General features: G+C 30.8%; 1 pseudogene; it reads right to left on the bottom strand.

Moving 5' to 3' along the window:
- Positions 1 to 673: 673 nt before the first annotated feature.
- LOC149547263 (G-type lectin S-receptor-like serine/threonine-protein kinase LECRK3) lies at positions 674 to 2,936 on the bottom strand (annotated as a pseudogene).
- Positions 2,937 to 23,221: the final 20,285 nt, after the last annotated feature.

Consider the following 23,221-nt stretch of genomic DNA (forward strand, 5'->3'; position numbering starts at 1 on the left):
TAGATGAAAATTATGAGATTATGAAAATAGGCATCTTGGAGAAGGATATCTCTCGGCTTATTTATTATATATATATATATATATATATATATGAAAGCTAGTTTTAAACTTTGATTCGATAAACTGTCCAAAACATATCTATTCGTAAACTAGAGGTAAAAAAGTAATACCTTCACTTTAAGTAAACAAAAAACCGTTAGCACCATAAAATTAATCCGACATATTCCTTGAAGATTTAGTTAATCACTTAGGGCCCTTTTGGTGCGCGGAATAGGAATACGTATTCCAATTTTGGCCCAAAAATGGGGTTTTGCAATTCCATCCAAATAGGTGGTATTGGAATACGTATTCCTATTCCATTTTTATTTATTTTAGAAAACATAAATTTTTGGGTCTGCGAATTTCCATCAAACATTGGCTGAACCAAACGGAGAAGAGGAATACGTTCTATTCCAGAATATGTATTCCGGAATACGTATTCCTATTCCGCTCACCAAACGGGCCCTTACAGAATACGTATTATTCTGTAAGATATAATTTAAGATTACAATGCTAACTTAATTGGTCCAATAACTGTTACTCCGTCATTGTCCAAAGTAGCTGGTAGAATCTTCGAAAATTAAACAAGTCATTGTTCAAGCTGAAAAGAAAATTAGACTGCATGGTTTTATTTTCATGAACGAGACGATCCAGGGTCAGGGGGTACCGTAATGTCAATAGTTCCTTCAAGCATCTGCACTACTTTTTTCATTGTTGGTCTGAGAAGGTAATCTTCTTGAATACACCAAAGCCCAACCAACACCATTCTTTCCAGCTGCGCTGCCTCAATACCTCTGCATTCCTGATTCTCAATCAACTTAACAAGTCTACCACATTTGAAACACTGATAAACCCAATCAACCTAAATCATTTCATTTTCTGGAACATTCATGTCGAGAAATTTTCTGCAACAGATAATCTCCAAAAGCATCACTCCAAAGCTATACACGTCCACTTTGACAGTAACTGCATTACTTTTCTGCCACTCAGGTGCCATGTAACCGAGTGTTCCACGGGCAACACTAAATGTCCTCGTTTGTTCTGCGCCAATCAATTTAGATATTCCAAATTCAACTATCTTAGCATGGTAATACTCATACAGCAGGACATTTTGTGGTTTTATATCACAATGAAGGACAGGATTTGTGCACTCGTCATGCAAGTAGACGATTCCTCTCGCAATTTCCAAAGCGATTTGAAAACGCAGATACCAATCGAGATCTCTCGCCGCTTTAAATAAAACTTTGTCCAGAGAACCATTAGGCATGGACTCGTACACAAGAAGTCTGTGGGAGCCCTCATGGCAGAAGCCATAGAGTTTAACAAGATTTTTATGATGGCTTCCCCCAATTATACCCATTTCTGTCCGGAAATCCTTTTCACCACTTTGTTGGTCTTGAATGACCTCCTTATCAAGTCTTTTCACAGCAATTGCTCTTCCATCAGATAAAACACCCTTGTAGACCTTCCCAAAAGCTCCCCTCCCTATTTCTTCCTTAAAGCCTCTAGTTGCGGCGTCAATCTCTTGGAGACTAAAGGCTTTCAACCCCACTGAATCAAACTTGTCATGCACTTTCAAGGCTCTCAGCTTGGGGTGGCATATATAAAACCAAACAAAAACCAAGAACACCGAAAAGAGAAGGAAGCAACCCATAAGGCTTATTCCAATAACCTCAAAAGCCTTCCCCTTCTCTAACTTAATTGCTTAGTTTGGTGCCATGGCCGGAACATCGTTGCAGACTCCAGTATAAACTTTTACAAAAGTTGTCCGTGTAAGGCTTACACGGCCGTACCCTATAGCAAGCCTACGCTTCCAACAATTTATTGTTCCATCTACGATGGCGTAGATGACTACCGTACAAAAGCAATCAGCCAAGCATGCCTGCTGGCAAGCAGTTGCATTCATGGATGTGAAGTGCTGATACTCGCACCCATTCCAATCTGTCTGGTCAATCCGCTGCATTTCTGCGCCACTCCCATCGCAGCTGTGTAGTTGGGAACACAGTATCTGGGATTTATAGAGTAAATTTTTACTCATAAAAAATAGTTATATTTTTATTAATATTTTAAAGAATAACAAGACAAATAACAAAATCAAATATAAAATAATGGACAAAACCAATCCACCATCTATTTCAATAGTTGAGTTTCAAAGTGATGCCTCAACCATTGAGATATTTTTAGAATATTTGAACATATATTTTTAAAAATTCAAGAGAGAAAAATTTCACTACAATTAATTTCAAAATTTACAAATATAACTTCAAACAAAAAAACCTCCTAACTAAATAAAATCTATAATTTTTAATCAATAATAAATATTTTGTTTTTTGTTTTAATTTTTCAAAAAGAAACCAAAATAATCATAATAATTTTATCTTTAATAATAATTAATTCTAAAAATAATATAAAAAATATTTTAAACCTAAAAATCATTTATTAAAATATAATGCTTTTATATTACTTTTATATTACTAAACCAAAACTTTAAACTTTATATTGCCTACAGTTTTGTTTGTAACTATTTAAAATTTAAACAAGGGAAAAGCGCTTTGAGTCAAACGAATATTTCATAAGCTGCCCAAAAAACAATATAATCCTGCGTCCCCAAACAAAATGCACAGTACGACTCATCTGAAACATTTATGTTTTGTACAGTAAATCATGGGTACGACGATGCATGTCAGAGGAGATGGAAGGGTGACGGAAATGCAAACGGCACGGTGCAAATAAGTTGCACCGTAGCCGGTGCCCCTCTGCACCGGCTCAAATATATTGCAGATTTCCTGAGGAACCTGTAACTGTGGAGTTCTCTTATACTCAGTTCGACAATGAGTCCAACCATGGCAATGGCTACCCAAGGAGTTATTTTGACTCCCTGGATGCCTCCATGCCATGCCTGCTCATACCATCCCCATACATGCTTGCGTGCGTGCGGCCAATTGTGGTACCCACCATGTCAGAATTGAAAGTTGCGCCTAGTTTATACGAAGGCTCAAACTGCTTTTTAATGACAATGAAAAGTGAAGGCTCAAACCACTTTCTAATGACAGTGAAAAGTGAAGTTATTCATTTTTCATTTGTAATTTTTTTTTTTTGGAGAATGTAAAAGTGAAAATTTTTAAAAAGATTAATAGTCATATTTATTTTTTCATTTCTAATCAATTTTTAACATAATTTATTTCATTATTATTTGTATTACCTTTTAAGTTTATATATTTAAAATTAATTATATATTATATATAATTAATAATTAAATTTAAAATGAGTTTATAGTTTCTATAATATGATAAATAATATATAAATATTATTATTTATATTTTTCATAATTTTTATAATACATATGTTACAATGGATTTTTTCATCTCTATATAGATTTCTATAGTTTTAAGAATTATATAGATAATACAAATTCACAAAAGTTTAATAATTATATTAAATTATTATAATTTAATTTTGATATAATTATAATTTTAGGATAATATAATTTCTTTTAATATTAGCATAAATGATTAGTAATAGTGTATGTTCTCAAAGGTTTAATCATGTGTATGTTCTCAAATTATTCAATTAATTTTTTATTTTTTATTTTTTATAAACTAATGATATTGTGTTAGAATTTTTGTTTTAAGATTTTCTATTACGTAAAATATAGTAAAAGAAAAAAAATTAAATAAATTTACTTACAAAATTTTAATATAATATTTTTTACATACAACCAATTTTTTGTTTATTATTTTACAAAAATAAAAATGTTAAACTTAAATTATATTAATCCCTAACATAACATATGGAGTTGTAAAATAACGACCAAAGACACTAATAGAGATATCTTTTTTTTTCTATTGAACAATGCAAGTTTTGTACTTAAGACCTTCAAGAATGAGGTTTCCCCAATTCACTCCTAGGTTACAGGTGGGACTCAATAGAGAAAGTTGAAAAGTTATATTCTTAGTGGGCTTGGGATAGAACATTTATTTTTGTAGAAATATGTCAGACATGCACGCATGATCCAACAGTTTTGGTCTGACCTCAATAGAGAAAGTTGAAAAGTTATATTCTTAGTGGGCTTGGGATAGAACATTTATTTTTGTAGAAATATGTCAGACATGCAGGCATGATCCAACAGTTTTGGTCTGACTTTCAATGCTGAGTTAATATTTAGTTTCATATCTACTCCCAATGGATGAATTATATTACTCCATTTTATTTTTAGATCACATTACAAATATTTTAGCTATAAAGTTTATTGTGGGAAATAAATGAAGCATTTTATCACATAAGTTTTTTTTTCAATTCTTCTATTTAGAAAACAATGTCAAATTTGTGCTTATTAAAATGAATATCACAATATAAAGATTAAAAATTACATTGTATTTTAAATATTAATGAATATTTATATTTTACAACTGAATAAAGATCGATATAAGTATATACAATTGATAAATATATAACTATTCAAATATGTGTGTGTTATTCAAGAATATAAATATTATTATTTTATTTAATGAATTTTAAAAAATAGTCTTACTAAATTATAGAATTATTCTTATTATAGTGATTTTAAAATAATTATATTTTACTATTTAAATGATAATTTCAAATAGATTAATAAATTGCTTATATAATTTTATTTGTTTATGAATGTAACATATAGATTGAAAAAATATAAAAGTATAACATTCTGAAAATAAATAAATTAAAAGGATATATTATTCATGAAAGTATATTGAACCGCTTAATTGAAATTAGAATGAAAGTAATGAATTTATATAACAGAGAGTGTCGGGTAGGTAGAATGAAAAGGTTAAAAGCTTTTTTCTAAGTGTTGAAACAAAAAGTATTATTATTATTAAGTGTTGAACCAAAAAATTATTTTATTATTATTATGATTTACTTCAATCATTTTAATAATTGATTTTTTTTAATGACATTTGAATATTTTAGGCATTCAACTTTTTGTATTTTTTATTTTTCAATTTGATTTTATAATAATAATAACTTAAATTAAATTAATATGCAAATAATTAAGTTTAAATGATTATTGAGATTAATATGTGTCCACTGTTATATTCATGTACATATAGGAGTAGACATGCATTACAAATTATAAGGTTTCTTTTAATAATATATATTATTCTTAATAGTTATATTATTATTATTAGTAGTTAGAAATATATTTTTAAATTTTTATCTACTAATGAGATTGTAGATTTAAAAAATACTCCAAGTACTTAATATTCTTATAATTTTTTGAACTCTATTTTTAAAATTAGATTTTAGATTTTGTCAACACACTTTAACTAACGAGACTTATTTAGTAGATAATAAGTTCTATAAATTATTTCTACAAAAAGAAATGTTCTATCCCAAGCCCACTAATAATATAATTTTGTAACATTCTTTATTGAGTCCCACCTTCAACCTAAGGGATTGGGGAAGCCTCCTTTTAAAAATCACATTGTTCAATAGAAGAAAAAAAAATCTCTATTAGTCTTTTTGGTCATTATTTTGCAACTTCATTGTTGTGTGAGACATTATTATATTAGGGATTAATTATGTTTAACATTTTTATAACATAAATAAATAAAAAAATAGGCTATATGCAAAAAATATTATTTGAAAATTTTGTAAGTAAATTTATTTAAATATTTTTTCTTTTATTATATTTTACATAATAGAAAATCTCAAAAAAAAAATTCTAACACAATATCATTAATTTATAAAAAACAATTAATTTTTTTGATTAAATAATTTGAGAACATACACATGATTAAACATTTGGATGAACATTATTACTTATAATTTATGCTAATATTAAACGAAATTATATTATCCTAAAATTATAATTATAATAATTTAATACAATTATTAAACTATAGAAAAATATAGAAATTATCACAATTAAATTATACAAATTTAATATAATTAATAAACTTTTGTGGATTTGTATTATCTATGAAATTATTAAAATATTGAAATCTATATAAAGATGTAAAAATCCATTTAACATATATATCAATAAAATTATGAAAAATATAAATAATAATATTTATATATTATTTATCACATTATACAAACTATAAACTCATGTTAAAATTAATTATTAATTATATATAATATATAATTAATTTTAAATATATAAATGTAAAAGATAATAATAATAATAATAAAATAAATTAATTTAAAAATTGATTAGAAAAAAAAATGACTATTAATCTTTTTAAAATTCTTAACTTATATTTTTTCTAAGAAATTTTAAAAATGAAAAATGAATAACTTCACTTCTCACTATCATTAAAATGGGACTTGAGCCTTCCATATAAACTTGGCACAATTTTCAATTCTGACACAGTGGGTACCATAGTTGGCTTCACACATGCAAGAAATTAATGGGGATGGCATAAGTAAGTATGGCATTGAGGTAACTAGGGAGTCAAAATAACTCCCTGGGTAGCCATTGCCTGGATACAATGGTGTGTGCACAAACATCCAGTGCAGTTATGCATGAGATGGCAATGCTTTCAAATTGATTGATGTCAAAAAACCTAATTATGCATGTGCTTTGCACATTCCTCTGGCATACTCACAGACAATTAGTCTCTAGGGTCATCAATTTTTGGAACTTGAGCACGTTGCCTATTTTACTTATCCATATGAAAAGTCTTCAATGCTCGGTTTGGTGTCAAGGGAAGAATGTAAAATAGTATGCCTCAAAAACTACTCCTGCAAAGGCCTTCTTTTTTTAGGTATGTAACCAATTTTTCTATTGGTTATTTCTCTCTAGAGCCCAATATCTATTCTAAGAAAACTATGCATCTAGGGGAGGGGTTTTACAATTGTATTGCATATATTACTAGCACTTGCACCTTTGGTGGTGTAAGGGATTACGCTGATAGACTTAAGTATTTTTAAGTATTTTCTTTAGTATGTATTTTATCTAACATATTTGATTCAATTGTGTTATTTTGATTTCTTGTCACACTCATAATACAAATACTTTTTCTGGAGAGTCATCTGATATAGGCGCTCCTCCTCCTTTTTGTGTATAATTGTATATGGATTGCTTTTTATTTTTTAGTGTCTTTCAAAAAGTGAAAGCAGGTTGGATATGGAGACCATCTATTTTTTTACTCTTTGATTGGGTTTTAAATTCATTTTGAAAGAGTTGGACTAATTAGACAGTGATGGAAATATGTAGTTAGAAATGATATTAGCATGTAGAAGTGATATTAGTAATGTTAATTACATAGGTAAAATTAATAAATAAATATTCTTTAAATTAGTTCAAGTTTCTTTGAAAAAATAAATTAAATGACAATGAGGATAGATAACACTTTGATTAAATTAATATATTTATTCGTATGTTAAATGTTAAAATGTGTTTGTATTTATTTAATCTAAATTTTAAAAATCTTTTCATTTACTGTTCAATATTTGCATTACATAAATAAATGATGCAATAAATAGATCTTGTGCTTAATTTTTTTATCTTGTACACAATTTCTTTTTTCAAATTTTTAGGCCCCTTCCCTAGTTTTTCACAAATTTCAACTATATTTTTGTTTGGCCATTGCTCTATCATATTGACTTCCATAATCTATAAGTGCATATCTATTTGTGTATCTATCTTTATTTATCTTATTTGAACTCCAAATAATTTTTCCAAAAATAGTTCAATCTTATAGTCCAAAAATGAGTGGATGAAGGAGCCTTAATGAAAGATAGGATTATGCATTTTCCTAAAATAAATTCACAATAATATTTGATTACTAATTTTGTTTTTAATATTATTATTAAATTTTAGCATATAGTTCAAATAAAAAGAGTGTAATTCTTGTTAATAGTGCTAAAACTACATCTATTATACTATATATTTTTTAGAATCAAAATTTAACAAATAAGAAAGAACATATTTAGTAATAAAATATACAAATTACTTAAAAAATTTACATCCTAAGTTAACTAAAATAATTAAAAACTTAATTTTGTGTAGAATACATTGTGTATTATATGCATTTACAAGAACATTATGTTCATATAGACTTCGGCCACACATCATGTCTAGTTCTTTTTAGTGTAAAGAATGCATGATACTTTTCTTTACTAAACATTATGTTGATGTCACCTTTAAACATTTTTACCATGTACATTTCTAATCCAATTTTTGCACACATATGCTATATATGTATATGTATGTGTATGTGTATGTGTATGTGTATGTGTATGTGTATGTATATGTATATGTATATGTATATGTATATGTATATGTATATGTATATGTATATGTATATGTATATATATATATATGTATATGTATGTATATTATATGTATATGTATATGTATATATGTGTGTGTATATATATATATACATATAGATACATATACATATATGTATATATATATGTACATATATACATACATATATATATATATATATATATATATATATATATATGTATATATATGTATATGTATATGTATATATATACATGTATGTATATGTATATTTATATGTATATGTATGTACATATACATATATATACACACACATACATATATATACATACATACATATATATGTACATACATGTATATGTATATATATATATATATACATATATGTATAGATATCTCTCTATCTATCTATCTATCTATCTATATATATGACAATATTGGAGTACATCTTTGCATTTTACGTTTTGTCCCTTTGTGTTTGGATGGTGTGATCTACTGTGCTTCTTGGTTGAGTGGTTGAGTATTACACATATTTGTAATCCTTTTGATCAATGTATTGGTCTCTAATGTGAAATCTATTGGAGATACCTTTGCAATAGTTGCCTTTATGCATTCTTCATCATTATACATCTCAGGTGCACATGTGATTGTGAATATATATATTTTAAGTTGAACATCTCTTATACATTGTTCCATACTCTTATCAGCAGTGTCATCAAATTGAAGGTTCTACAATACTTCTGTTGACATGCCCATCAAATGTATCCTAGCCTCATCAAATGCAAAAGCCCATATTTCACCTATGTGATCCTATAATTTAGCTGAGTTATGCACCTATAATTGCATTGAGTAAAAAAAAATTCACATTTTGGGTACTACCACCCAATAACATTTTCTTTGTCTAGTCCCTTCTTGCACAGGTTACTATTAACTATTCTAGGACAAGCTTAGTAAAAAAATTTATCTTTGTTGAGGAATATTAGTGTCACATTCAAAATACGCTAGAATTGTTTAGATGTTGTCAATCCATGTTGTTTAATATCACTAATTGTCATTTGTGCAGTTGGCAATAATGCAGGATTGAGTTGTCTTGAGGTTGTGTGGAGGTTGGTGACATTTTCCTCATACCAGTGCTTCAACTATTTGAAGTTTATGGTATTTCTTACTTAGGGTAGTTATAAAAATTCCATTAAATTTAGATGTCCATCCATTTTTGATAGCAAGAGCTACAGTTGCTTGGAGGTAATACTTTTGTTGAAGATTTGCACCTTCTCCTTTGCAGTTGTACCCCACAATGTGACATTTATTGTAGTACGAGACATGTCGAACATAGTGATGATATGTCTAGGGACCTCTTTTCTATATTTTCTTTTAATTGTTGAGGTTTCTTGTACATGGCAAACAATTCCAAGAATATCAACATCCATATTGGTTGGCATCTAGATAATTTCATCAATTGGTGTAAAAGTGATTTAGCACATAGGGATAGATGGATCATCTTCATAGGAGGAAACCTTTGAATATGATATTAAGGTTATATCTATTTCACTATTGAGCTTATTATAAAATCTATTACCATTTTTCATAGTACTGCAAGCTATTGTGTTGATAGCTCCAACTTCTATATTATCATAATGGATGCTTTCTATGTCATTGAAGTGAGTTATTCATTTTTTGGTACCTTCATTATCTACTACATCCCAACTAAACACTTAGCTAGGTTTATTATCCTTGACATAATGGTTCATATCTTTCTTTGTAGTTACACGAGCCTTTGTATGCCACCTTGTTTGATATAGATTTAAATTTTTAATAGGCATCAATATGGTGTGCATTTCATTATTTACTGTAGGGCTTTCTATGCCTAGGAGTCTAGTTGGCCTCCATATGGTTGTTGTTGTAGGAGGGAATCCTATTTTTTATTTTGATGATGTAGTGACTCCCATGTGTACAACTTTCTTATCATCATAGTTTGCATCTAAAGTAGTTGGACTCCCAATAGTCACATGTTCCTGTGTGAACAATCTCTAGATCCACCTACATATTTAGATGTAAGAGTTTGTAAGTTAGAGAGTTGTAAGCACAATAAAATAGCTTTTGTTAAAAATAGGGTACAATTATGAACTCACCACATTTTGGTTGATTTCGAATAGCTATATTCTACTAAACACACCATTGTTCCAACTCTAATGTCCTTAGACAATATATATTTGTTATACTTCTTTAGTAGTGTTGCATGATGTTTGTGAATGTCATCAAATATGTATATCCTATGTCATCAAGTATTTTCAAGCACATCTCCAATTTTTTCAATTAAGAATACTTGTACTATTGGTGCTAGAGCTGCATTACTATTGTACAATAATATCACAACACCTACTATTAGTGGATCCATTATTTGCAACATTCTTGGTATATCTACAAAAGTTAGAGTTATATTCTATGCTTAATTAGATATAACTTTGGGAAGACTTTAGAGCAATCACAAGTGGAATATAACATAGATTTAAATAATCAACATTGCTAACAACTCCTCTACAACATCTAATGTTAATGTACTCAAAATTTGGAACACTCTTGGTATTTATGTAAATTCCAAAGTCAAAACCTATGTTTGAGTAGATATAACTCTAGGAACACTTTACACAATTTATAGTTGGAGCTTCACTCTAAATAATCAACATTTTTAACATTTGTTTATCCCACTATTGAATACACATGTGTCATATGATGAATTCCTATTTGACATCTAACAATACTACAATTATATTTATGCTATATATTTTTAGTTTAGATATAATGATATTTTTATTAGTGATAGTTTTGTCATATGATGAATGGAACCTAATAGTCATATAATTGTATTGCTGATATATATTTTTATTTCACATCACTAATATTGTTTTATGTAACACATATGTGATATTTATGGGTAAAAGCATAGATCTGTGTCACCATTTATGATACCAAAACTTGTTTTGGTCAAATTTCATTTCTCTATCAAAACTCAATTTTTTTCCAAAAACTAAAAATACCCTTTTATAGATCTCATCTTCAATATCATCATTATATAATTTTTTGAGTGTTTTTATTAGTTATAATGTGTCATAATCTCAAAATATTACAAGTCAATTTTCAACATTTTAGAAGATGCTCCCTCAAAAAAGGAAAAAAAATAGTAAATCATATTAAAAAAATTAAAAAATTAAATTTATCTCTAGAGGAGAGAATCCTCTTCATGAATATGTAATTTTTTTTCAAGAAGGTATAGATTTGATAGGGAAGTTTTGATGAGAGGAAAAAACTGTTGGATTCTAATAAGGTCAAACTTGAGTGCTTATAACAAAGAAAATATACATAAAAAATAATTATTTCTTTTTTCATTCATTAGCTATACATATCATCTATAAGATGTTTTGAAATCAAAACAAAAGAAGATGATTTGCATATACTTGTTTGACAGGAACTACACCCTATATTTTTTATAGTTAAAAAAGGGACTTCAAAATAAAATAAAATGAATGAATTCTTACTCAAAAAATTTATAAAAATTAGGGGCATAAAACTCATCCAATTCTACAAATTTCATCAGTTTACATCATCTTCATATATTAAACACAAATACCATTATTTTTTTTCATTAATGTTGAACTGTCACATTCTGATATCTCATTTCTTTATAAAAGGTGACACAGGTTTGTGCTTTTACCCTTACTATACATGAGCTATAAAGTCAAGTACAATAGTTCATCAGAGTTAATATAACTCATAGTATTGTATGTATAACATATATGTGATATGTTGTATGCATGAGCTACAATGTCTATTTCAATATTTCACAACTTTATGTTATTTATATGTTTAGAATGACTGTTAAAATTAATATTTAGGTAAAGAGTTGCATGATGTATAAATGAATTTTAAAATCATGCTTATTAAAACCTCTACTCAATATGTTCCCATTACAATCGAAAGAGTAGATGCATCAAAAAAGAAAATGCAAAAGATATGAGCTCTATGGGAGAGAAGAATGTGAGTATTACAATTGTATGGAGTATAAATAGTACAACATGGTTTACAACAACTATTAGTATAGACATTATATGTAAGTTCACTAAAGTGTATATAGCACATATAGAAGTTACATGTACAAATGCATAAAGTATAAACAATACAGCATGGTTTTACAATAACCATCAAATGATAGAGATAATATGTAAGTTCATGAATGTGTATGGAGTATCATCCAAACAAATAATATGTATATAGAGGTTTAAATACAAGCTATATACACATCCACATCATAGTAGTGTTGGTGATTGGCAGAATAAGTATCTAGTGGTCATGGCCTCCAAAATTCATTCAAGTAAATAAGAAATTACTACTTTAAATACTCTATCTCCTCTACTCCATATAGCCTGGCATAATAGCCCTCTTTTGCATTATTATAAAATACATTCATTATTGAGGCAATTAGATGATGCATGTCCTTTGCATCACAAAACATCTCTAAATCACATTCTTCCAAAAGGTCAAGGTTTATGTATTCCTTTCTTAATTTCTTAGAAATGTTTTAATAGGCTTCTAAAATTCACCTATTAGGTCCTACATGCTTTCTTTATTGAAGATGGGTAATTCATCTTACATGGAGCTAGTGGAACTTTGTGGTGATGTGTTAGTATTGGATTTTGCTGATACATTGATTGATGTGGAGTCAAAGATAGTAACCACATCATTAGAGTTTTGATTGAGTATCATTTTTCCTGGCTTAAAAGTAAAATGAAATTATCAATATGATTACAACCTAATTAGATCTACAATCTCAAAGATTCTATCTCTTCTTCCTATATCTCTCCCTTCCTGATCTTTTCAAAGTTTTTATGTGATAAGAGGAATATGTATTTAGCCTTTAAAGTTTATGACTGATAAGAGGAATATATATTTAGTCTTTATAATGTAATGAAATCTCTATATATCTCTATATATATGTATATTTCAACAAAATCAAATTATTTTCATATACATAATGATGACATTCTAAATAAAATCTCTAAGCTTAGAAGTAAGTTTAATAATTTCCATCTACTATGTAATCTAATTTTATGTTTATTCTCAACCATGAGAACTCTATCATATACTATATTTTATATTAATTTACAAGTTTAATAATTTACATCTACTATAAAATTTAATTTTATATTTATTCTCAACCACGGGAACTCTACCTTATACTATATTTTATATTATAATGAACAAAAGCATTTATTTTAAAAAAAGATTCTAATATTTGATTTAAATAAATAGAAACATAAATCTTTATATGTTTATTTGAAGAATAGTTATTTAGCTTTCCAACTCTAGCTGTGTGAATTCTTGCAACTATGAGTTCTGAAAAATAGAAATTCTCCAACTCCACACATTTACATCACAAATCTTTTAACGATCTCTGTTATAATGAATTCCACCTTAACCAATAAATTAAATGATTCATTAGAAAAACAATAAAAATGCCTTTTTCAAAGTGATCCAACTCTACCAGCAAAGGGATGATATGTTCCTAGGTGCGGCTACCAGATTATGTTGAAATAACTCATCTTTTCTTCCAATGTTTGGCAAAAACTTTTTGTTTGTTACTAGCAGTCTCGACTAAAATGGGAAGTGGACATTTTTCTCAAGAAGGGCTTGGTAAATTGAGTAACCTTTGTGCTTAAAAATAATAGCTTCCAAAGCATAGTCCACTTTGCGTACAATTCTATAAGGGGGTAGATAAGATAGAAGCGACATGAACAAATGTAAACATTGCCAATCACAATTAAAATCTAATAAAGCACAAGTCTTGCAGACAAAAATGCACATGCTGGTTTATGTGACGTATATAATAGACTTAGTTCAACATTCATGCAAGATTTAGATGCCTTCACAGGAGAACATTAGCATGGAAAATAACCTACGAAAGATGGCATAAATTGAACAACAAGGAAGGGATCATAAATTAGAAGGGATGACACTAACACATCCAGTAAATTTTAGAGGCTGATTCTATATCTTGGATAAACCAATTCTTTCAGACCACTGGTTCTTACATGTTGTAGGGTAGTATCTCAGTGAAGTCCAACTTTAAGATCTTGCTAAACAAAACCTAAAGATGTAAGAAGAAATTACATTCATATAGTACAGATGTAACATAGGATAAATAAAATAGTGCAATTAGTTTTAAGTATGCAGAGTGACTTGTGAAACAGTAGAGGTCGATGGTTTGTATTTTGGGGACACACAAAATTTTAGGGCTAACGAGAAATTAGAATGGAAAATATTCATCATGTTTAAATTAAATACCTACCATCAAATTACTTATGACACTATTTAGATTTAAACATCTATGTCCACTGTATGCTTAAAATGGAAGGAATTTTAAACTTTTTATTATTGTAAACAAAGTCGTAAAAATTCACATAAAAATCCATTCAGCTGAACTATAAATCAAAACATAGAAAATGAGAAACATGTGAGGAAAGCATTAGACAATCTAATAATAAACAATTAAACATCGATTGATTTTAAATACATTGAAATAGATCTTATGGAATTAGAACAATTAATAAACAAGTAAACATTGATTGATTTTTAAAAAAAATTAAAATAGATATTCAAAATTAGAATAATTTTTTAAAATATAATCATCTATTAGTGTACTAAAAGTATCAAGAGTTAGAAAGAAGTATTCATAATTTTTGTTATATTTAATATGGCAATTGACGTTTGCCCCTGGAGCCAAATGCCCACCTACCACCTGATGACCAACAGAATAGACAGAAAACATAAATACGGTGGGTGAGATTTTGAAATTAGAAAAGAAGGGGAAAATAGAATGTGACAAAAGGAATCTTTATTCATTCATTTGCTGAGTTCAAGCAGATCAAGCAGATTAGAGAGAAGTTGCAGAGCTGAGCAGAGAAGGAAGAAGGAAAGAAGTTTGTGCTTGTAGCTGCATGTGTTTCCCCTATTCACTCTGTAAGTTTGTTGTTGTTTGGATTTGTCCTGTTGAAGAAGTGATTTCTCCAGGTACCATTGTATGCAGCCATTAGAGTTACAAGTTTAAAAGTTTATTGAAGTTTGAAGTATTATCAGTTTAGGGTTATTTTAGGGTTTTTTGGTTGAAGTCGAATGCTCCCAGATTTTGTAATAGTTTAATGAAAGATTGAATAGAAAAGAAAAGAGGCATAATTGAATCTATTATTCTTCCTCTTCTATTCATTGTATTTGAGAAACTTGGTTGAAAGGTTAAAGCTCGACCCTCTTTTTTTAATTGTGAAAGCATTCACGTTAGATTTTTCTAAGTTATAATTTTTATTAGTTGGAGCCGACCATACTCGACATCCATTTTCTTCTTTGAGTGTCGAGCTAACTTGGCACCTATCCTTTGTGTGTCGAGCTCACTTAGCACCTGTTCCCTATCACTCAACACCTTCAAGTGTCGAGCAAGTGCCAAGCATAACTGGCACTCGGCACCTTCATGTGCCGAGTAAAACTAGCACTCAACACCTTCATGCACTAAGTAGTTTTTAAGTGCCAAGTAAAATTTTAGGTTTAGGGTTGTGAGTATTAAATTAAATTTTAAATGACATTTCTCACATGGTATCAGAGCTTTGAGGCCCCACATCCACAGTGAGTTAGGGCATTTGTTTTCTTGGGATATTTTTCATGGCAAGAGATGCAGGAAAGATATGGCAGCAACCACCATCCTTTAATGGACAAAATTATGATACATGGGCAAAGAAGATGAAGACCATAATGGTTGCAAATAATTTGTGGGAGTTTGTGGTCAATGGATTTAATGATGTGACTAATCCAACTTAGTATGTTGCCCTCACTAATGCACAAAAGACTCATTTGAAAGAGTAAAGGAGGAAAGATGCAAAGGTATTAAGTCTTATTGAAGCAGCAATGACAAAGACACTTTTTCCAAAGATTGCAGCAGCAAATTATGCAAAGGAAGCTTGGGATATCCTTGAGACGAACTTCAAGGGGACTGATAAAGTCTGTACTATAAAGCTACAGAACATCAAGAGGGAGTTTGAGAACCTTCAGATGAAGGAAAATGAATTAGTTATAGATTTTAGTTCAAGGACCTCCGATGTGATTAACCAACTGAAGTCAAATGGAGAAGACTATCAAGAGCAGAGGATAGTGGAAAAGATATTGAGTTTACATCATAAATATGACAATTTGGTCATGACCATAGAAGAGGAAAAAGACCTCACTATTTTGACAATGGATGAGTTGATGGGTACACTTCAAACCCATGAGCATAAGATCAATAGATCCACATCTTCTTCTTCTCAAGAGCAAGCATTCAAGGCTTAGTCAAATCAAGAGGAAGGGGGAGAGGAAGAAATATCTCAGGCATGCTATAGCAGAAAGCTCAAGAAGAGCAAATGGAGCAAGTAGCTCACAAAATACTTCAAGAGGAGGTAAGAAAAATTACAGCTCATATAAGAGTAATATAGAATGCTACTACTATCATAAATATGGGCATTATGCAAGTGAATGCTGGAAGAAGCAAAATGATCAGTCAGGACAAGCAAATGTGCTTGATGTGAATATGGGAAGTGAAAACACTGCCTTCATCATGTGTAATGTTGGTGAAGAAGGAAGCCCTAAGGTTTGGTAACTCAACAGTGGATGTAGCAACCACATGATTGGTAATGAAACCTTGCTTTCATTCATTGACAAGAGTTTCAAATTTGAGATTAAGATGGGTAACAATGGAACCCTACCAGTTGTGGGCAAAGGATCTATTATGGTCCGCACCAAGAAAGGTGAGAAGAAGGAAATACAAAATGTGTATTTTGCCCCTGGTATGAAGCACAGTTTGATGAGCATTGGTTAGCTCATTCAAAATGGATACAAAGTGCTAATGGAGAATGACAAGTGTGTCATTCATGAAAAGGATGGGAGCAATAACATACTTGCAGCAGTTCAAATGACAAAGAACAGAATGTTTCCCTTGAAGATAAAGACATGTTTCTTATCTCAAGTTTGCGCTGCACCTCACACACAATCAGCTCTAAGGAGTGTGATTGAATACCCTTCACAGTTGTGGCATCTCAGGTATGGTCATCTTGGCTATGCTGATTTAAATTTATTGTCAAATAAAAGAACGGTAGATGGTTTACCACATGTAGGAAATTCTTATGACAAGTGTGAGGCTTGTATTTTGGGTAAGCAACATAGGCTTCCCTTTAATTCTGGAAATTCTAGGAGGGCTAGATATCCATTAGAATTAGTGCATACTGACCTAGTCGGTCCTATGCAAGTTACTTCCATTGGAGGGAGTACTTATTTTATGACATTCATTGATGATTTCAGTCGTAGGACATGGGTGTATTTCTTAAAGAATAAATCTAAAGTATTTCAAAAATTTATAGAATTTAAAGCCCAGGCTGAAAGAGAATGTGAACACTATATCAAAGTCCTAAGATCAGATAGAGGAGGGGAGTATACCTCCAATTCTTTTGAAAACTTTTGCAGGAAACATGGCATAAAGAAAGAGCTCATAGCTAGCTATACACCATAGCAGAATGGAGTGATTGAAAGAAAGAACAAGACCATTGTTGAAATGGCAAGAAGCATGATGAAGGAGAAAAGTCTCCCAACTGAATTTTGGGGAGAGGCTATGGCAAAAACAGCTTACCTAATTAATAGGTGTCCTACAAAGGCAGTCCACGATAGGATTCCAATGGAAGCATTGTCATGAGGAAGATGGACAGTTGAACACCTAAGGGTGTTTGGATGTGTTGCATATGCACATGTGCCTAAAGAGCAAAGGTAGAAAGTGGATGAAAAAGGTGTGAATTGCATCTTCATAGGGTATAGCTCAGAATCAAAGGCATACAAATTATATGACCCATTGAACAACAAGATGACTCTTTCAAGAGATGTGGAATTTCTTGAAAATCAATCTTGGTATGGCTCAATTGATGAGTCACCGAGCACTTCAAGTAAAGTGAAAATTATGAGTGAAGAAGATGCTGATGAACAACAAGAAGGAGCAAATAAAAGAAAAGGAAAGCAAGTTTAGACAGTGCCCAGCTCCTCTAGACATGACCGAGTGTCAGTGTTGAGTACTAGTGAAGATCGAGCTAGTCGGCAATGCAGCAATAGTGAAGATTCTGATCCTACACTCTCCTCTTTGTTACCAAGAAAGACCAAGAGTCCTAGGGAGATATAACAAGATGAAAGGTATGAAGATTATGATGAGAGCGTTAATTTTGCATTATTTTCTCATAGTGATGCAATATATTTTGAAGAAGCAATCAAGGAGAAGAAATGGTGTAAGGCCATGGATGAGGAAATAGATGCTATAGAAAGAAATGAGACATGGGAACTAACTAAATTGCCTCCCAAGAAGCATGTGATTAGAGTGAAATGGGTCTACAAGACCAAATGCAATGCTGAAGGCAAGATTGATAGGCATAAGGAAAGGCTAGTAGTCAAGGGCTACAAACAGAAGTATGGAAGAGACTATGATGAGACATATGCCCCAGCTGCAAGAACGGAAATCATGTGTGCTGTCATAGTAATTGCAGCTCAACACAAATGGAAGGTATTTCAAATGGATGTGAAGTTCGCCTTCCTTAATTGTGTATTGAAAGAAGAAGTGTATGTGGAGCAGCCACCTGGTTATGAAGTTGCAGGTGAAGAGAATAGAGTATATAGATTGAAGAGAGCTCTTTATGGGCTCAAGCAAGCTCCACAGGCATGGTACAATAGGATTGACTCATATTTGATGAGCAATGGCTTTAGCAAAAGCAATGGTGAGCCCACTCTTTACATCAAGGCAGCAAATGGTAATGTACTGATTATTGTCTTGTATGTAGATGACTTAATTTTTACTAGAAATGACAAGGCTCTAATTGGTGAGTTTAAAGAGGCCATGACAAGTGAATTTGAAATGACAGACCTAGGTCTCTTGAAATATTTTCTAGGCATAGAAGTAAAACAAATGGATGATGGCATCTTCATCTCTCAAGAAAAGTATGCAGGGCAGATCTTGGAGAGATTTAAAATGCACAACAGTAAGGTAGCCCCCACACCAACAATAGTAGGTTTGAAATTGAACAAGGAAGACTCTAGCAAGAGAGGATCCAACATTATACAAGATTATGGTTGGAAGTCTAATGTATTTGACTGCAACTCGACCAGACCTAATGCATGCAGTAAGTCTAATTTCTAGATTCATGGAAACACCAAAGGATTCCCATTGGCAAGCGGGAAAAAGGATCCTAAGGTATGTGAAAGGTACCAAGGGATTTGGGATTTTGTATACTACAAATGATGATTTCAAGTTCGTTGGTTACACGGATAGTGATTGGGCTGGAAGTATAGATGATAGGTAGAGCACTTTTGGATACATGTTTCATATGAGATCGGGTGCAATTTCATGGGCATCCAAGAAGCAAATTATTGTTTCTCAATCTATAGCAGAGGCTGAATACATAGCAACAAATGCAGTAGGATGTCAAGCTATTTGGTTAAGAAGGATCTTGACAGATTTGAATGAAAGGCAAGATGATGGAACCACAATTTATTGTGAAAAGATCTCGTCAATTGCATTGTCCAAGAATCCAGTCTTCCATGGGAGAAGCAAACACATAGAAATCAGATATCACTTCATCAGAGAGCTGGTGGAGAATGGGGATATCAAGATGGATTTTTGCAAATTTGAGTAGCAGCTAGCAGACATCTTTACTAAGCCTTTAAGCATTGGACCTTTTGTACACCTAAGAGAGTGTCTTGGTGTAGTTGATGTGGATCAATTGTGATCCTTGTTTTTTTTGGCTCGGGACAAAGGGGGAGTGTTGGAATATTTAATATGGTAGTTGACGTTTGCCCCTGGAGCCAAACACCCACCTACCACCTGACGACCAATAGAACAGATAGAAAACAGAAATATAGTGGGTGAGATTTTGAAATCAAAAAAGAGGGGGAATATGGAATGTGACAAAAGGAATTTTTATTCATTCATTTTTTGAGTTCAAGCAGATCAAGCAGATCATAGAGAAGTTGCAGAGCTGAGCAGAGAAGGAAGAAGGAAAGAAGTTTGTGCCTGCAGTTGCACGTGTTTCCCCTATTCACTCTGTAACTTTTTTGTTTTTTGGATTTGTCCTATTGAAGTAGTGATTGCTCTAGGAACCATTGTATGCAGCCATTACAGTTGCAGGTTTAAAATTTTATTGAAGTTTGAAGTATTATCAGTTTAGGGTTATTTTAGGGTTTTCTGGTTGAAGCCGAATGCTCTTAGATTTTGTAATAGTTTAATGAAAGATTGTATAGAAAAGAAAGTATGCATACTTGAATCTATTGTTCTTCCTCTTCTATTCATTGTATTTGAGAAACTTGGTTGAAAGGTTAAAGCTCGACTCTCTGGTTTTAATCGTGAAAGCATTCACATTTGATTTTTCTAAGTTATAATTTTTATTAGTTGGAGTTGACTTTACTCAGCATCCATTGTCTTCTTTGAGTGTCGAGCTAACTCAAAACCTATCCTTTATGTGTCGAGCTCACTCAGCACCTGTTCCCTATTACTTGGCACCTTCAAGTGCTGAGCAACTGTCGAGCATAACTGGCACTCGACACCTTCATGTGCTGAGTAAAACTAGCACTCAATGCCTTTATGTGCCGAGCAATTTTTAAGTGCCAAGTAAAATTTTAGGTTTAGGGTTGAGAGTATTAAATTAAATTTTAATTGATATTTCTCGCAATAATGGAAATCATCATAAATTCATAAGCTAATGAAATGATACAGTGCACTATAATAGTCTTTTATAAATTCTATCTGATTTCCATTACATAAATTTCTTTCCTATTTGTCCAAGATGGAGGGCTTCAAATTTGTTGCAATGATGCTTCAAATTACCCAGTATAATATCTTGTATTCAAAACCTAGAGATCAATGAAGATTGTTGTGTAGCAATATGTAAGCATTTTTTGCTGGTACCTAATCAAATGCTTTCTAGAAACTATTTACCCATGAGCCCTAACAAATCATTTTTTAATAAAATGGGTCGAACATACCACCTAGCTATTTCTTTTAAAATTGGGGGCAAAGCCTATCTCTATGAATTGTCTATTAAGGTGAGTAAATCTAGACAACACTAAGACCAAAACATAATCTAGTGTGACCTGTAGCTACACTATAAATATCTTGTTCCCACATAGATTGAAGACACATATAAATAGTTTGTACCTAAGAGTCTTCAGAAACAATCATCAAGCATGAAAAGTCTGCTAGCACAATTTGAATTTGCTATTTTTAAATTGAATATGTTGAAACATCATGCTACTTTGACAGTGCCCAAACAAAATTATGTTGAACTTTGGTTCATTTACATTGTTTAGGATTTGATTTTAGGATAATACATTTATTGCTAGAGTGATACCTCAATTGAACTATTGTTTAGTGCATAGTCAATTTATTTAAGTCTCATTATAACCTAGCTTTAATATTACCTTTTGAGTGGTTTCTCATTTGGATTAGTCAGGGTTCTAATATGAGACCATCCATTTTCTAGTAGGATTCTCAACTAGCTAAATTACTTACCCTATTGGCTCACCTCTTATCTATCTATATTATATTTAAATTATTTGCAACAAACTATATTCCAATTTTTTTAATTTTTCACACATATAAAAGTCTCCTTTCTGGAACTTTCCAAGTTTATGGGATGCATATTTTTTTTGACAATTTGATATTTATTTAAATCAAGATTAGTCTATCTTGATCTTATAAAAGACAAAATTCTGGTTTGATGTAACATCGCTAACTTATTTTGGTTCAATTATTTCACTCTTTCCCTAGAATAAATTGGTTAAACTATTAAACAGATAAGTTTTTTATTTTAACTATTCGATTCATATTAGCAGAGAGAATTAGATGAGAAGATATAAGAAACTTTTTTAAAATATTAATATATTATATCTTTCCACTCAAACAAACTAATAAAGTAGTATCCTTTGACTACGATAGCTGATTAATTTTGAAACCAAAATATATATCTTAGGCATTATTACAATTCTCAATTAAATGCAATAAACAACAAATTGTAGCATACAATAGTGCACAACAAATTGTTTCATACAACAACAATGCTACAATTGAAGTTGCAAAAACATAAACAAAACCTTAGATGTTTTATTTCTGATTAGGTATACATGTCACTTCTGTCAAAAGAAAAATAAACCAAGAGCTTGTTACATATTTTCTATATCAAACCTGGAGCAAGCATAAAGGATTTTCAAAATAAATACTCTTACCTATAAGAGTGATGTTGACATGGAGCAAGAGTTGGAGCTTTCAATAAATTTCTAGAGGATATTTAGGAGGAATAGGTGGAGAGAGTTGTTGAAAGAGATTATAGAAGAATAAGTAGAGAGAGTGAGCCTTTATAAGTTGGATGTGAAAGATTTGACCAAAAAAAATTCACAAAGCCTTCGAATACCTACATGCATAAACCTGTCACAAAAGAAAAAGATGAGAGGAGGCAAGGGTTTTGCTTTAAAAAATATGCTAATGTATTTTTAGAGATGGAAAAAATGACCAAATACAAATGAGATCAATCCTTATAAAAGGAGATCAAAACCCAAAAGGGTAACCTAAAAGAAAAAGCTATTTAATAATGACTAATTAATTATTAAATAGAGATGCAAAAAAGATGCATAAAGGGAAATCTTAAGAAGGGAATAAAGTGAATTTAATAAATGAAATTAAATCAATGCTTTACTCTAACACCCGCCTTAAGATGAGCAACAATGCAGCTACAAACAATGTAGAAAGATCAAGGAAACTACAATGCAATGCTGAAAGCAAACTTGGGTCCTAGCAGCAAGGCCTAACGAGGTACCCAATCACAAAAAAATTTCTTTGAAAAAGAGAAATAGAGA

Source organism: Cupressus sempervirens, chromosome 7, assembly GCF_028749045.1.
Source record: "Cupressus sempervirens isolate cs-2001-9-10 chromosome 7, ASM2874904v1, whole genome shotgun sequence".
NCBI classification, from domain to species: domain Eukaryota; kingdom Viridiplantae; phylum Streptophyta; class Pinopsida; order Cupressales; family Cupressaceae; genus Cupressus; species Cupressus sempervirens.